Source organism: Nymphaea colorata, chromosome 14, assembly GCF_008831285.2.
Source record: "Nymphaea colorata isolate Beijing-Zhang1983 chromosome 14, ASM883128v2, whole genome shotgun sequence".
In the NCBI taxonomy this organism is placed as follows: Eukaryota; Viridiplantae; Streptophyta; class Magnoliopsida; order Nymphaeales; family Nymphaeaceae; genus Nymphaea; species Nymphaea colorata.
Genome location: NC_045151.1, coordinates 2,662,206 through 2,679,341, shown reverse-complemented (window position 1 = coordinate 2,679,341; position 17,136 = coordinate 2,662,206). Strand labels below are relative to the sequence as shown.

The 17,136-nt window shown below is 35.5% G+C and overlaps 1 long non-coding RNA gene across 1 annotated transcript; it reads right to left on the bottom strand.

The window, feature by feature from the left end:
• Positions 1-3,894: 3,894 nt before the first annotated feature.
• Positions 3,895-4,851, bottom strand: LOC126409248 (uncharacterized). Its single transcript, XR_007572106.1, has 3 exons — positions 4,736-4,851; positions 4,408-4,477; positions 3,895-4,119 (listed from the first exon to the last, which is right to left on the bottom strand). It is a non-coding gene; the product is annotated as an uncharacterized LOC126409248 (long non-coding RNA).
• Between the last annotated feature and the right edge of the window lie 12,285 nt (positions 4,852-17,136).

Here is a 17,136-nt window from a genome sequence, read left to right as displayed (position 1 = left end):
GCCTGGATGGGTTTGGTAAACAAGTCGAGTAATTGCATGAGGTTGGCATAATGGGATTGGGTAGGGTTTGTCGAGAGTGCTATCGACACGCAAGTTGAAGTGCAGTGAGGGCGGCACCTTCAAGCACCAAAGTAGGCCCTATACGCAACGGGAATGAGGGTTGAATGGAGATTTCAGTCTTCTTTGGGCCGAGCTTAGTGTCAAACCCGGCTCACCCAATCGGCTCGGGGTATCTTATTAGTTCTGTTTTGTTGTCCAAAAGCTTTTTAGAAAAATTGACCGTTTGAACCCTTTACTATATCAAGGGAGCATCTTAAACTACCTGGATTGGGTTTGGTTTCAAAAACTCGGGTCCCATAGTTGGATTCTGCGACAAAATTTACATCCTATTAGTAAAGGGATGCCTATATGGTATACAACCAAATTTCCAAGAAATATGATCCTGTATATTCAAATCTTAATCCAAATCCAACTTTGAGTTGAAACATCCGAATAGTCAGATATCGTAATGGCTAATTTATATGACGGCTGGGTCCGATCCGACCCAAACTCACAAGGACCGAACCACATAGAAGATCCGCCACAAAAATCAAGAATTCATGCGTCCTGATTCAAATTTTGTCCTGGAATCCGATCCGGTTCGCTTATCCAACCAAACTATGGAATTCATGTTTGAACCGATGATCGAGTAAATCCAACCCATTCGGCTCTGATCCAATCCAATCTACGATTTGTAAGATCCGCATCGAATCAAATTTACCTCAGCCGTAAATTTGAGGGTGATTATCCATAATCTACATATGATTTGCGTTCTGAACGGAGTTGATGCTTACAGAGTTCAAGTCATGGGCGAACTGCAGGTCAAGTGGATAAGTTCTCCCCTCTCTTACTCCCACTCTCGACATATAAATAAATAAATAAATAACTATATATATATATATATACAATGGAATAGCCAACGCGTAACAATAGCATATCCAAATCTAAATCTGATCAGATGTCATTTCTTATATCTGAATTCGATCCAAATTCTTAATCGTATATCAGTTTTTTTTTTCATATACATGCTGACGCCAGATCTTAATCGGATTTATTGACATTCCTATCCAACACAAATTATCACACAATACAACACACAAATTCCAAACCAAATGAAGGGCTAGTTTATCTAATCGATCTACATACCGAGCCATAGGGACGAAGCTAAACCCTCATTTTTTTTTTAAATTTACACGTAAATTTTAGAAAATTTCACTTGTCATATATAAAAATTTGGAAAATGATGTCAAAATTTGAAAACTTTAATTCACCCTCACTCATGAAAATTTTCTCGCTCCTAGTCTGTCGGGCCAAGCTGGAGTCATACGGGGTCAGGCTAGGGTCGAAGCAATATACGGGCATGTTGGTGGCACCCGCACCATATATAATAAATCAATTATGCAATTATGTATGCATCTTATGTCCTTGTATTGTACAAAGCCTTAATGTGACATTTAACATGCATGCAGGCGTTTTGGCTTCCGGCCGATGTGGTGGCCCTGCATGGCAAATATTGAGTGAGAAGTTGGTGCAGAGACACATCAACGATGGCTGGACTGACTGACTGACCTGCATGACTCCATGTACACCGAATGAAATTTAATATCGAGGGTTGGAGAGAAAGCGAGAGGTCGGCTTCTAGCTAGTGCTGATTTTGACCGGACCAACCGCCAGATTAACCTTCAGTCTGGTCAGTCAAGTCAAAGTCAATACAAAGTCACACGTAGCGAGCTCGAGCCGAGCCGAGCTGAGCATGCTGGAACTCTGCTCTAGTGTCTTGAAAGAAACTCGAATTCGGCTCGAGCTTAAGTCGAGTTTGATTTTACTAGCTCGAGCTCTTAAAGCTTGAACTTGGCTTGATTCGACTCGAGCAAGATTGGCTTGAGAAAAGCCGAGCATTTTGTTAAAAAATTGATTTATTAAAGAAAAAGGTGACATGTAAATTTGAGGGGAGCTACACATATATATATATATATTTAAGCTTAATCAAATTTAACCAAGTCGAGCTCACTTAACTCGAACTCGACTAGTTTATGTTGTCAAGTTGATAGATGGTACACTTATTTGTTACACAAATAAAAGGCATTCCCAAATCCTGATTTTTGCTGATCGATGGTATAGAGAAAAACAAGAGCTGATATTGTTTCTTATATGTTTACCAAACAAATATATCTTGGTATATCCCATACCACTTATGCCAGAGACAAAATCTAGACCCCTTAAGTTTTTAATAAAAAATAATGTTTTTTCTATTAATTAAATTCTGATATTATAAGAACTATTGAATTTTCCGTTATTATAAAAACATTATTGGACTAAAAAAAAGATCATTTTTGGTAAAAATATATTCTAAACAGGAAACTCATATTTTTATAAAAATTGTTTTGATGTAAAATATGTTTTGAATCGATTTGATTTTATGAGAATTATGGATTTTTCTACTGTGAAGGTGTTGATGTTAGAGCTTTTTCTTTTTTTTTATTATAAAAACACCATTAAACTTCAAAAAATAATAACAACCTACTCTTAAGATCATATTGGCAAGGATAGATTGCACCAAAAAAAAAAAAAATTAAATCATTGCATTTAAACCGTCTGGTTTTTATCCTTGGTTTTTGGGACCTACCAATATATATATATATATATATATATATATATATATATATATAACCAGGCCAAGTGGATATTGCCCAAACATGGATGAGAGTTTCAGTACCTTAGGTACAAAATTAATACAAACCAACATTCCAGTTTTTACGTCTTTTGATATTAATTATAGTTAAAATGTCCGTTTAAATTAGGAAAACCGCCAGTCTGAAATTGATATGCGTTTCTGATTTAATTTAGTTCAATTTTATTGCAAGATCTGCCCAAAGTTATTGAGTTCGAATTCGATCAATAACACCATCTAACAGCTTTGGCACCCCTAGTATCAGCTTTTCTTTGTGGCTTCATAGAAGGCGCCATGGCCGTCGTCAACCTAAACTCCAAAATTATCTTAGATTGAAAGAATGAAAACTGAGTTAGAAATAAACTAAATCAAATAAAACCGAGTATGTCGGATCCGTTTCGACCTAAAAAGTACCCAAGCGAAGTACCCACGTTGGGAATGGATCCGGCGACACGGGTACAGAAAACACAAGTAGGAAAGCATTATTGAAGAGTTAGCATCAGAAGAAAAACTAAACACAACAATGAAATGACCTAATCATTAAAGGGATTGTTGTGAGTTAGCATCAGAACATGAACTAGACACAACAATGAGATGACCTAATCATTGAAGGGATTGCAGCAACCAGGAAGCACAGAAACCCATCCCACAGATAAAATAGAAGACAAAACAAATTATTAAAATCAACTAATCAAGTCTCTTATACCATTTTGTTTGTTTCACATAATTGCATGCAACAGCTTTGGCATGATTAAATCCTTTAACATTTGGGAATCAGAATCGTTCATGGCGACTGGTAGGTTCCCTCAACAGAGCAGCAGATGTAGTGGATTCCCTTGATCGAACCATCAGCAATTTTCTTCATTATCCTAGCAACTATGTTGGTAGTTCAGCCTTATCTATATCTCTTTAATCGTTCTTCATTGCGTAGAGCACAGAGGTATTCTTGCAGAGTCATAAGATGTCATAAAGATCGTAACATGCATTTGTATGTCTGAAAATACTGCTGCTGAAAACATAAATTTGGCTGAAGCTCATGCGGCAAGCAAAGCTCAAACAACAGATCTGAAGGTTACCTCAATGTGTTTAACCAAAACTGAGAGGTTCAACCATGCTTTATTCAACAGGTTTATGGTGCATCAAAGTGCAACATTAAGCTATTTTCTTGTGATGTTTGCAGAGAATAAGATTAACGGTTTGCTTGCAATTCAGTTTTCACCAAGCGGAATTTGAGGTTGCATTTGTTGAGATACAGATAGCAAATGCATAAAAGTTTCAAACAAACTGCAATTCATCTTACTTAGGCTGTGTCATACAAGAAAAACAGAAGTCTAACAAAACCAACTGATCTTGATTCAAGTAACCATCTGTCCTGCTATGATGATCGCATACAGTTCTATGAAGCAAGCCTGTTAAACACCTCAAGCACTTTCAGCTGTTGAAATGCTTTCTCAAACATGCCAACTTGACAAGACAATAAGCATCAAAATCTATTCCTCTAATCTTAACAATTATTAAAAGCTTGAGCAATATAACAGAAGGGGTCTGGAAACAAAATTGAAAGGCCGAGAGAACCCAACATGAATATCTTAATTGTATATATCCAAATAAAACTAAAAATGAACAGAGAAATAGATCAAAACAAGCAGAACAATTTTGTCCGCAACAATGACAAGAAAAGAAGATGATACACTCACTTTCCACAGAAGAGGAAGAATGCCCTCCCTTTACCTCCTAACCCGGGGTCGACTTGGACTGCTTGCAGACCTATATGACAGAGATGGGGACAATCAACAAACCTTAAACTAAATTTCTACAATAAATAACATTACATTTACCAACTCAGACCAATATATACATGCTCCCAAGTCATAAAATATACTGCAATTTTCCAACAATTACTCAACCATTCGACCCCGGATATCAAGCAACAAGCGAAGATACCCAAAAACTAATCTAATTCGTGTGGAGTTAACCAACCGACTAGCAGAAGAAGTGCATTCAGAATGAACCAATTGAGCCTACCGACTAGCAGGAGAAGGTTCATGGCGCTGCAGAATGATCCTATCCACAGTGGAGGCTGATGGCTCAGGCAAGAGATAACATGCGCGTTTGATTGGGGGTGACAATCTTTGAATTTATTATGATCTCAATTTCACTTGTAGGACATATCAAGGCAAAAATAAAGCGCCATCCATACAAAAAGGGTAATTTCACCATCCATACAAAATGCTTGAACGTAGATAATGCTCCCAGAGTCTTCCTGCCATATATCTGCACGTATCTACCATGCGAAATAATATATACCTTTCTTAATTCTTTGAATGATTAAGTAAAAGTGGAGAACTTTAATTTACTGATAAAAAGGCGGAAGTGTCAAATTTTCCCAAGGATTTTGCACTGTGCTTGCTGCAAAACCAGCATGGGACCTATGCTGCTTTCGTTGGGTGCATATGGTGGCAGATTCTTGCATGGAAATCCACTTTATTGCTCTCAGATTGCCCGAAATTTAAGGCATATATAGCTCGAAACAAGAAATGAACAAAACTGGGATCGCTGTGCAGTGGTTTTAAGCATAATATTAATGATGTCCTCGTGATTATGGAATGACTAAATTGATCATTCCACAATCTTCCTTTTCGACCTTTTGTAGATGGGGCATAAGAGATGAGAGAAAGTTAAGCGAGCGCCTCCCTCCAAAGGAGGGAAGGACATTTTGGTATTTTATTAAAAAAATGTTTTTTATAATCTTTTTACCTTTTTCTATTTTCAATTTTGTCTTTACAAAAATCTTTTTTTAATATGAAGTAAAGATATTTTAGTCATTAACCATATAAGGAGACATGTATGGAGGCTCATAGAAATTTACTGTGAAGGCGAAGTAAGGCCGTTGTAGTTTAACATAATTTTGTCATTGCAACGACCGTTGTGAATGAAGCACTAGCGGGCCTTTGATTGCCTCTTAAACTTTTGTTCCTCTGTTTTTCATGTAGAGTGTGCAGATTTTTTTGTCCAAAAGATGCATGGATTACATTCGGAATTTATAGTTCTTGAAAAGGTAGTGTTTTTGTGGCATAGGCAGGGGTGAAGACAGGTGTGGGTACTGTGCAGGCAATTGCCCACATAGACCCACAAAACAATTCCCACTTTCATATTGATATTTTAGGGGAAATTTTCACTATATTGATGCTTTTCAAAAATTTAAAATTTTATAACTAGTGCTCCTTTAACTAAAATTTCAGCCGTAAACTTAAATCCACATGAGTTAACCTCAAGCAGTTTGCTAGGACAACCGCCGGCCGGCCGGAAAAAGCATTATAACTACACATGAATGAAAGAATCTCAAACTTTCAAAACAAAACAAACAGCTATATGTAATGCCTCATCCTAACCAAAACAAACTAGTGAAGCACTACTACAACCTGTGCATCGAATAGTAGATAAATAAAGAATTGAACATCAAAAGATTGATTTTCAAAGAAAATATGCTCAACAGAAAATACGCTGATGTGAAATCTTTATAGCAAACATCTCTATCAATATCAAACCTATCAAAGAGAATTTCACTAACAGATTTTAGAAAATGAAATTCTTTTGTGGTATCTCCCGCTTTCTTGGTAAAGCAGACAATGAAGGTCCATCGTAAATGAAATGCCATAACACAAGAAATGATGTCAACCTTACATTATGCTTGGATGGATGGAAAAGGGGCTTCCCCTTTTAGTCGCCAAAGGTGTCGCTTCTCACAGGAAAATGATATATGAGAAGTGGAAGTATGAGGGAAAACAAACTTTTTTATGGGGTGCCGTGTTCGTTTGTAAACTTGATTTCCACATCTCCAAATGTGATTCAACTTGGGTATCGCGCTTTCCCAACTTCAAATTGATGTTTGTTGTGTTGCATTTAATGGCGGGAAAGTTGATGTTTTTTTTCCCCCTTTTTTAGGCCCATCACCCAAATGAGAGGCCGAAGCCCCCCCTTCTTCACCTTGCTCCCAGAGTCGAGAGTAGAGTCAAAGAGTTTATAGTTACTCCTTTCATCTCGAGAGTAGTGTTTGTCACTTTTTGTAATCTCTTAGAATAAGGCCCATAAGAATCAAACTGACAACCAGACCAAACTGACAACCAGACTTTTACTGGTCAGTCGGTCAGTCAGTCCCACCAGCTACACTAAGTAACTCCTCTTAGAACAATTTTTTTTTCTCAACTTAGCATTTTCTTGCCATTATTTACTTGGACCCAGGACAAGAACATCTGTTCACCTGTCAGAGAGTTGCATGTACCACCCTGTTGCTCAAGGCAAATAAGCACGAGGAAGGGAAAATTTTCAGACCAAATTATAGTTTTAAAATTTTGATAGGAGCCAAAATATAATTTTTCAAATTTTTTATGTAGGATGAATAATTTATTTTAATTTACATGTAAATTTAAAATGAAAACTAAGTTGGAATTGTCATAAAAATGTGAAAATTTCATTGTGGCGTTTTTTTTTTTTAAAAAGGGTGAAAAGACAGGTTTTTTTTCATTTTCATTGTTACTAGCCCTGTTTACCTTGTATTTCTTGAAATAGACAGGTTTCCTGTGACAATAGAGCCCTTTTATACCAGCTTTGCCCAAAGTCATTGGAGTAACAAAGAGAGGTAAGTTTTCCAACTCTTATGCAGGAATTCTTCACCACCATGTTGTATGTTGTGAGGAGGCGGCAAAAATATGGAGATTACACTGAACTCCTGGCTGGCATGGATATTCACTCTCTCTCCAGATTCATGAACTTTCTTCATCTTTTTTTTTTTAATATTTATTTATGAGCAGGGGCAGAGCGGCAGGGGTCTTGGCACCAAATCAAAATTAAAAAAAAAAAATCACTTGTAAAATTAAAAAAAAATAATTTTTCCTATGTAAAAATTTTGAAAATTTGTATTTTGACCTCTGTTAAAACTTTGAAACTATAGTCACACTTCCCTTAGAAAAAAAAAAATTCTGTCTCCGCCCTTGCCCAAAAGAAACCACCTTGAACATAAAATCTCCAATGAGTAAATACCATTATAACTAAACTCCAATCTCAACGTTGCTCGAACGTCTGATTAATTTACGAGTCGAGCTCGAGTGGAGTTTAGTTGAGCAAGTTCAAGTCGCTCAGGCTCGTTGAATATCCCTAATTCCAGACTAAATTCCCTGCATTACGAAATGCTTATCAAGTTTTTTCCTTCTGTTGCATATGTAGTGTTTCAATGCCACAGCGAAACACCAATTAATCCCCTTCTTTGGCATGGTCGCTTTTGCCGCAAAAAATTTCCAGAATTTCGTTTGTGAAACTTTGTAGTTCTGGCAATCAACCATGTTTCTTCAGTGAATATGTTTGAGCTAGCATTTGTGTGATTTGGAGGTGGCTAGCTGTAGGGGCGAAACTATAAAATTTTGGTTAGGACCAGTAGATATAAAATTTTAAATTTTAAAGGGCGCTAATAAGTAAATGAAAAAAAGTTACTTAGAAATATGGGCATAAAATTAAGAAATTTTTGTAGGTTCTATGCAGGCAATTGCCTACACATAACCCACACCTGCCTCCTCCCCTGCAACTTTGTTTTATCATCCTCTTTGTTTACGTTATACAGTCTCTCTCTTAGGGTTTTGATTGCTTGGTTTGGTTGGCATGTACACGGGCTATTTATAGTACTTTTGTAAGCTCCTGACTCGTGCTTTGGAAGGTTTCTTAAAAAAACTTATTATTCCTCTCTCTCTCTCTCTCTCTCTATATATATATATATAGTTTTGAATGAATTTTCATTTTCTCAGCTCTCTCTCTCTCTCCCTCCTCCCTCCCACCCCTTACAGCCTCCCCCGGCATCGTGTTTCATTACTATGTGAAGAAATATGCATTATTTGAGGTTCTATTTCTATTTGCTAGATAGAAAGATCAATTCATTAAAAAAGGGAAATAGGAAACAAGAGATTCAGTGAATAGGGATGTCAAATATATCCATTTGAATCAGCTACCCAACCGAACAATTCCAAAAAAATCGGACAGGGAAAATTTTTTAATACCCAATTAAGAAATCAGAGCGGATTGAGATTTAAGAAATGACATCCATTTGGATTCGATCGGATTTGGATTTTATCTGATCGGATTTGAATTCGGTATGGATTTAGTTTGAAATGAATATCTTGTATTCAATGCTGATACATTTGAAAATCCATCGTATTCAGTCCAAAACTCGGATTCAGATATGAATGTAAAAATCGGATTTGAGTTAGATTCAGATTGTGCAATCAGATTCCGGATTTGGATCGAGATATGACTTTTGTACATTTGTATGTGAATTTGAGGGTCAGGCCAACCTGTGGTGTACCGGTTGTTATGCCAATCGCAGCGCCAGGCAGCTAAATTTGGGATGGAAGAACTGCTGTGTTTCAAATATGAGTATATGAATATATGAAAAAGTGGTTATGGTTAATAGTATATTCAATCCAAATCCAATCCATTTGCATCCCAACAGTGAAAAAAAATGGCACACAATGCTTCATTAAAGTGATTGAAAACAGAGAGTAGTTTGCAAGTGAGATAAGCATGCGGTTGATCAATGTTTATGTTTTAAAATGCACACCATTTTAATGCTATTTGTGATTAAAGTAATTGCAACTAATTCCAACTAATAAATGGAAACATTTTGATAAAAAAAAACTGGTATAAACACAGAGTTCAATTGCTTGGAATTGCTCATGTTTCTAAAGAATTAATGCACAGGACGTCTCCCCTTTAGCCGGCCCTTCATTGGGACCTGAATGAGCCCCACTTCCTTGTGAGTTAGCTGCATGAAACATACACTTTGTAGCATACGCCGATGCATATTCATGTGAATGCTTTCTCTCTCTATGATATTCTCAACAAAGGTATGTTTGTACAAAACCATTACTATGATGTAATCGAGGACATCTCAAGACATTATTCATGTGAACATCTTTTCTCTCCATAACATTTCCAACAAAGATACATTGTACAAAACCATTACAAATGATGTGATCCATGACATCTTTCGTAGCTCGAATGAGGACATTATTGCATTTTACATAAGTTCATTTCATTTGTCTATTCACTATCACATTATGTGTGATAGCATAATCAAAAAATTGTTTCACACCAGTTATATATTTCAAATTGTATCTTTCTTTCGAAATCCAAGTTCGATTATCCATCTTTTAATAAGACTGTACGACCACCTTCAATATGATCAACTCATCATATTGTCAATGCTAAAACCATTTGGTTTTTGATTCATGCAAATGAATATTCATTGCATAACTTGTCATGCAATTTTCCAAACAAGTACCTAAACATGTTATTTAGATCATCCTACTTCTTTCGAACAATGTAAAAATAACGCCTTTAATATGTTTGCAACCTAAATATCATCTTATCCCTAATTCAAAAAACAATTAACACAAGATTCTTTGCACCATACAATAATGTAACATTCTACACAATTCATAAATGCTGCAAACAATTCAAGTGGCTCAAGAAAAATATAACTTTTCACTTGTTTAAACAATTCATTGAACACTTAGTGGTGGCTAAAAAGGCTCAGAACCAAAAACATTCAAACATCTAAAAAAGAATTCAAATGGCAACTAGTCAAAATAATATTTTACAAATAAGTATATTTGTACTTGAATTAAACATGATCCAAATTTGACGCTGAAATCCGGCCACAATGCACCGGAATCCAGCAATGTCAAAAATTAGGGTAACATTGGAGGTGTTGTGATTGTGTGGATATTTTATATAATTATCATATCAAATTGAAGGTACTAGGGTCAACAAACATTCTTCAAAACTCCACGACCTAATGCTACCAGAAAATGACAAGATCTTGCATGAAAAATCTGAATATTTAACTTCAAATCATATAAACTTAGAAAGAAAGGGAGAGGAGATTCAGGAACCAACCTTTTCAATCTTCATGCAATCTAAAAACATGATAAAGAAGAAGAGTTTGCTGGAAAATCCCTAGTGGGAAGAAAGAGGGAAAAAGAAGGGTTCAGGCAGAGGAAATAAGTTAGGGCAGCCTTTACCAATGCTTAGAAAACATCAGTAAAGGTATAACTTAAAAACATCGATAATGTTAATGCGGTAAACATTACAGACGTCCAGGTCGAGTCAGTGAAAAGGCCGTTGTGAACACATATGCACAATATTCAGCGATGCAAAGAGATTCACACGTCGATGATAATAACCAAGGCACACAATTGGGTGTCGTTAATAGTTGACATTGAAAATTTTCATCGATGCGAGTACGTAATTAGTTGGTAAAAATGAACAATTTTCTTCACTTTCACCGATGTCCTATGGCAGACATCGACAAATATTGAACTTCAAGGACACAATTGCTCCATGCATCTTCTTGGGTTGTGGACGTTGCTAAAAAAAATGTAATTACTGACATGTCTTTGCAAACATCACTCAAAGTTGATGTTCACCGGCATTATATTTTCCACATGCCAGTAAAACCATCTTTTTTTGCACTGCATCCACCAACACTAACTGACTAACTATTTTCCCGAATGGCATCTTAAACAGTTTTTGATCGTTTTCATATCATAGCCATGATGGGCTATGCAACTTTCTCTTCTATTGTGTTTGATTTGTACAAAAGAACGTTTGAATGTTTGAGCCTTCATTTAGGATATTTTCATCATGTCAAAATTAAAGGTAATCTCTCTTTTCCACTGTTGTATGCTTCGAAATCTTTTGAGCATGTTGCTTTGCATCGAACTTATCATAATTTTCATGCAGCAATACATTGGTTGTCACACATACTAGATTGTTTATATGGTCTCTACAGGTTGATGGTTGGCCTTGAATATTTCTAAATATGAACCTTCATTTATGGAATGTTCACTATGTTAGAATTAGTCGCAATCTCTCAAGGATCTTCATTATGTTAAAATTAGTTGCAATCTCTCTTTCCCATTGTTATTTGCTTCAAAATCATTTGACAATGTTGCTCTGCATCTATCTTATCATAATTTTCCTGCAGCAATATATTAGTTGTTACACATTAGATTTTCTATATGACGTTTGCATCTTGTTGGTTAGCCATAGATATTTCTAAATATTGTGGTAATCGGAACACATGATCGATTAAATGTTGATTCCTTTATAGTGGCTTCACTATTGCAAATTGTTCCCTTCACCAACTGAAAAATCATTTCTAGTGCACTATAAATAACCAGTGTTTGAAATAAGATGAAGATCTATAAGATTATCCTTACCATTGTGTTATTTTACTCAATTAAACAAAACACTATAAACTCATACCACACTAAGTTATTTAAATAAAACTACAAATGTATCCCTTACAGCTAGCATTTCTAAGAAAAGTTCTATCTACTAAAGGGATTTTGTTGTAGAATCTTTGAAATTGAAGGCTGAACGTTCAATATCCAATGTACACATCTATTGCAAGAAACACCTTTGATAGTGGATAGAGAACTCTAATCCCAACTTTTGTGGATTCTCAACCATTCTATATCATGTCAGATGCTAATCTCTCACCAAAAAGTGTCGATAAAGTTCTCCAAGTAACTCTGGTTTTGCTAGACCATATAAGAATTCACTGGTCTTTTTTGCAACTAAATGATATGGAATGTAAGGCAAGTTATTCTTAAGGCATCACCTTTAATGGATGGAGGATAGAAAAATCTAATCTAGAATGAGTGCACTGCTAAAGCCTAGTAAAGCTGTCTTCGTGGGCTTAGCAAGCAATTTCTATGCTGCTTGAATTTGGTAATGGTGACACGATCATCTCTTTTTTCTCATGTACTTATGCACATCAAAATTGAGAAGGGTGGTGGCAACAGAGAAGGGCATGAAAGATGTTAATGGGACAATGGGTCAGTCAATCATTTTCATAAGTTGTTATGAAGAGTTTAAGTGTCTCATTTGTCTAGCATCATAACTTAATAATCTATATTGTTGTTACTATGCTTCTGTTACAGGACAAGGAGTTTTGTGCAAGAGAAAGGATTTCTAATAAGACATAACTAGTGGTGCTAATTGAATGTAGTAGTTCAAATGTCAATAATTGTGTTACTGGGAGTCCTACTATAACTTTCAGTAAACATTGACACATTATTGATGATGAATTAGAGTAACACTTAAACTACGTTACTAAAGAAAGGATTTACAATATATATATATATATATATATATATATATATATATATATATATATATATATATATATATATATATATATATATATATATATATATATATATATATATATTATAGTGATGCTCAGGTAGTACAAATTATTTTTATAGCATGAAAATAAGTGACCATAAAATAGAATATTCTGAAACAAAAAAATATATGAGTGAATATGCCAAAACATTTTGCCCCACGATACCTCTAAGTTGCAAGCTTTGAATTGCTGAACTGTCTACATGCTTAACTCCACATACCTCTGTGCATAGTTCTTCGAGCAGTTGTTCTTATTGTTAATGAAGTTGTTCCCAACATTTCCCAGTAATGGTCTTATCCAAAACAAATATGTTAATTTCATATGCAACTTCTATAATAATGAAACTTGATGCGGGACGGGAAGTGAAGAATCTCTATGTTTGTAAAGCATCCAAGTTATACAATTGATTCTGTTCAAACTTGTCACTTGAGGTTGAGGTATAACTTTAAATGTTCCAACAATGCTAGTGCTTGTAGGTGTTGTCCTCATCAACAAGCTTGGCAAGCCCAAAATTAGATATTTTAGCATTCAAATCCATGTTGACCATAACATTGATGCATTTTGTGTCTTTGTATGCAACCTTCAAAGTGGACTCTCCATGTAGCAAGACCTCTAGTTATTCACTGCCTATATTGTGTTTGCCACTACAACTTTAGTTTATTTTCTTTTTGACCGGTATAGTCCAGCCATATATGAAAATTCGACAGAATCAGATGAACCACAAGCTCACTGATTAAAAGACAAAGGTTTAAAAAGTGATTAGCTGACCTACCAAACAACAGATGGGCAAAAGAACTTGTTTTCCATGTATGCAGATGCACATAGCAGTCCTCTGCTTTCAAAATGACAACTATAAAGCTTTACAAGCGATGGTTGCCAGCTAGAAATGAATCCTGTCCCTATGATGAAGTTGTGGCTTCCTCACATTAACTTGGAGTAATGTTGCTTTATTGTAATAATGGCCCCATCTGATCGATGGCCCTGTATTAACAATTGCAAGTTTCCCTTTCGTGACTCTGATAATTGAAGTGATCGAACTGCTTCCATGAAAACCTTCCCAAGTTATGCTAAGTAAATAAAGACCAAGTATCAATTAACATGAACACAGAACATTTGTCCAAGTAGAAATCTGTTTGTTGCAAGGAAGAATGGTATTGGTTAGTCGATACGTGGAGAAACACTATTTATTGTGAACATGGTGGTGACAAATTTCATGCGTTTGAAAGATCTTGATCACACTGAATATCTGAACAAGGAACTGTAGGAACGTCAAAGAGTCTGATAGTGAACGATTAGGACAAAAAATAGACTTCTTTATTCGGAGGCATGTGATATATATAGGCATCTTGGATAGTAAGGAATAACTATTAACAGCATCAAAGTTCAATTTGGCTGCTTTAGTTTGTCTCAAAGTTAAGGAACAGTTTAGAGATCTAGTTTGCCAAGTTTTGCAAAAGTGACATGTTTAGAACTAGAAACTGAGTGAGATAGAAAGAACAATAGTAACAACGGCTGCAAAATAAGTAGTATTATTGTCCAACATTTCATTTAAAATCTGAATCAACTTTTGTGTACTGTATATGGAACAAACAGAAAAGTAAGAGCCAGCTAACAATGAATCACTTACACTTTTTTAGCATGAGCATACCTAACTACTCATCGTCAAATGCTTGAGGAAGCTCTCAGGTGTACAATGTATATATGGCTGAATTCATGCAATTTTTTGAATCATATGTTGGCAATTCACGTGGGTCAATTGTCTCTTATCTGAACAATGTTTGGAGCTGAACATTCAACTGAATTGGCATAAATATCAAACGAACGAGTCCCCATAACTCATAAATCGGTCATCAATGAGTCTGGATCAGTTTGAAATGGCAGTAAACCGGTACTGAACTGCTGACTCGGTTTTTGTCAAAATGGGTCGGATCAAAAAGCAGGTTTGGGTTCGAAGATCAAAACCCCATTCGATCAGATGGTGTATTTTGTCTCTCACACTCTCAAGTTTCTAGCTTTCTCAGTTCAAGTTCAGCTCCTCTCACAAGATCTGCTGATCAAAATTAAAGAGAACCGAAGTTAGTTGCCGTTTACTCAAAAGAACAGCTAGCTCAGATCTTCCCTTTAATATACCGGGAAATAGTCTACACTTTTCTCCTTCCCACTTTGAAATGAGAAGATGTCAGGGCTCTTCATCATTAGCATAGGCAGCCGTTTTAAAACCCTTCAGAAACCAGAAAGAATAGGATCATCATTTTCTGATGCTGCAAGGGCTTCTGCTCAGTTTTTAGCATACTGCCAATTTCCACTCCTACAGCGATTGCAGAACCTTTGCAGTTCCCTAATTCAATGTGTTTCCTGATGAAAGCAACGCTACTTGCAATCTATTCTGAGTCAATTTATGCATGGATTCCTCACCTTCAAATGGCTCACAAATTTGGAGATACTTAAGAGATCGTTTTGACAACATAGACACTATGTGAGTGCCACATAAATCTGCCCAAAGGTTATTATAGTGTTTCATGACCTTGTCGCAATCTTTGGAGCAGATTTGTAGGACACTCACATGCCTAAAAACACCTAAAAAATGCCTAATCATAGTCACAAATATCGTTGTCATCCTTTAAATGCCAAGGTTCTTCTCGCTTATTTTTTGGCAAAGCTGAAAATTTCGGAAAATTTTTGAAAAAAAATGATAATTTTTTAAGAAACACATTCCTAAAAAGTAACATAAATGATAAACTAACAAGAAAACATAAAAAATAATTTGATAAAATGGTACAAATGGTGTTTTAGTAACCAAGGAAATGAACAAATAAATAATTTAATTTAAGTTTTAAACTTTGAAGTAAGAATAACGTAAAAATAATGAGAAAAAAATGATATAAAAAAGCAAAAAAATCATTTTGGAGTTTTTTTAAAAAAGGGAAAAAATTAGTTGTTTTTTTTGTTTTTAATGTCTTTAACAAGTTTTTTTTTTTTAAAAAAAAAAGGTTTTGTGACTATGCTGCTAAGAAGGGTATAGTTATGAGAAAGCACATCCACCTTGATATTGAAGTATATTATTTAAACTAGGCAATCAACGAAAATGAGAGAAAATCAACTAGTATATGCTGCAATTTTTTTTTTAGTAAATCTAGTGGGAAAGCAAAAGACAGAGTATGGTGGTCAGGAAGAATATCATGCGATGGCATCAACCACCAGTGGACTAATATGGGTGTGATCCCTGTTGAAGGAAATGAGCATTCTTACCACACAAAGCCAACGATACTGGAGTGGATAACAATGCAGAGATTCAGATTGGCACAATTTCAATCTTTTACACTTTGGCACAATCTCAATCTTTTAAGAACGAAAAAAACATATTGAAATCATTGTTACTTCATATGTGAAAAACTCGATCAAAACTTAAGTACCGAGCATCTAAAAGATCAGGTAGCTAATTAACATGCTCACCAAGGCTGCAAGGTAGGATGCTCTTTCAAGAAATCTTAACAAGTTGGGCACAAAAATCTGCTTCCAACTAGAAGGGGAGTACTGTTGAAACAGGTAACCGATCCCTCCACACAGAAAACGGCTTTTATCATCATCAAAATGCAAGATGCTCTGTCGGCTGAATTCAGTTGAATTCAAAGAGCATATATTTGCAAATATTCCATTTGCTAATGTTTGAATTTCTATCCTTATCATGTTCCTGGCAGAATGTACATAGGAATACTTAACTAGTCGTGTACCTGTAGCAAAAACTATCAAAGGATCTTTTGTGTGGCTTCTCATCTATGCCACACACACTCTTCAAAAAGGGTGCGGTGACATTGTGAGTGTTTTATGAATCTATCTTGGTACTCGAGGTAAGTTCATAAACCACTTATACAAGTGTTCCTTAAATCTGTCCTAATATTTGAGGTACATTCACGTAACACTCACAGTGTTCCTCAAACCAAACAGGTTAGTAAACCAAACTCATTTGTCTCAAATACTAGGACAATCATCTCATTTTTTACTTAAAAAGGTGTTAGTATTGCTTTGCTACCGATTACATATTTTATTCAAGTATTACCAGCAATATTTTGAAGCTCGGCTGGAATCGATGGATTCAAATCTAGTCATTGGCAAATCAAATCCAGGTGACAATTTTTAAGTTTTTCAATTCATTTTTGTACGTTTTAGCATTTATTTCCTTTTG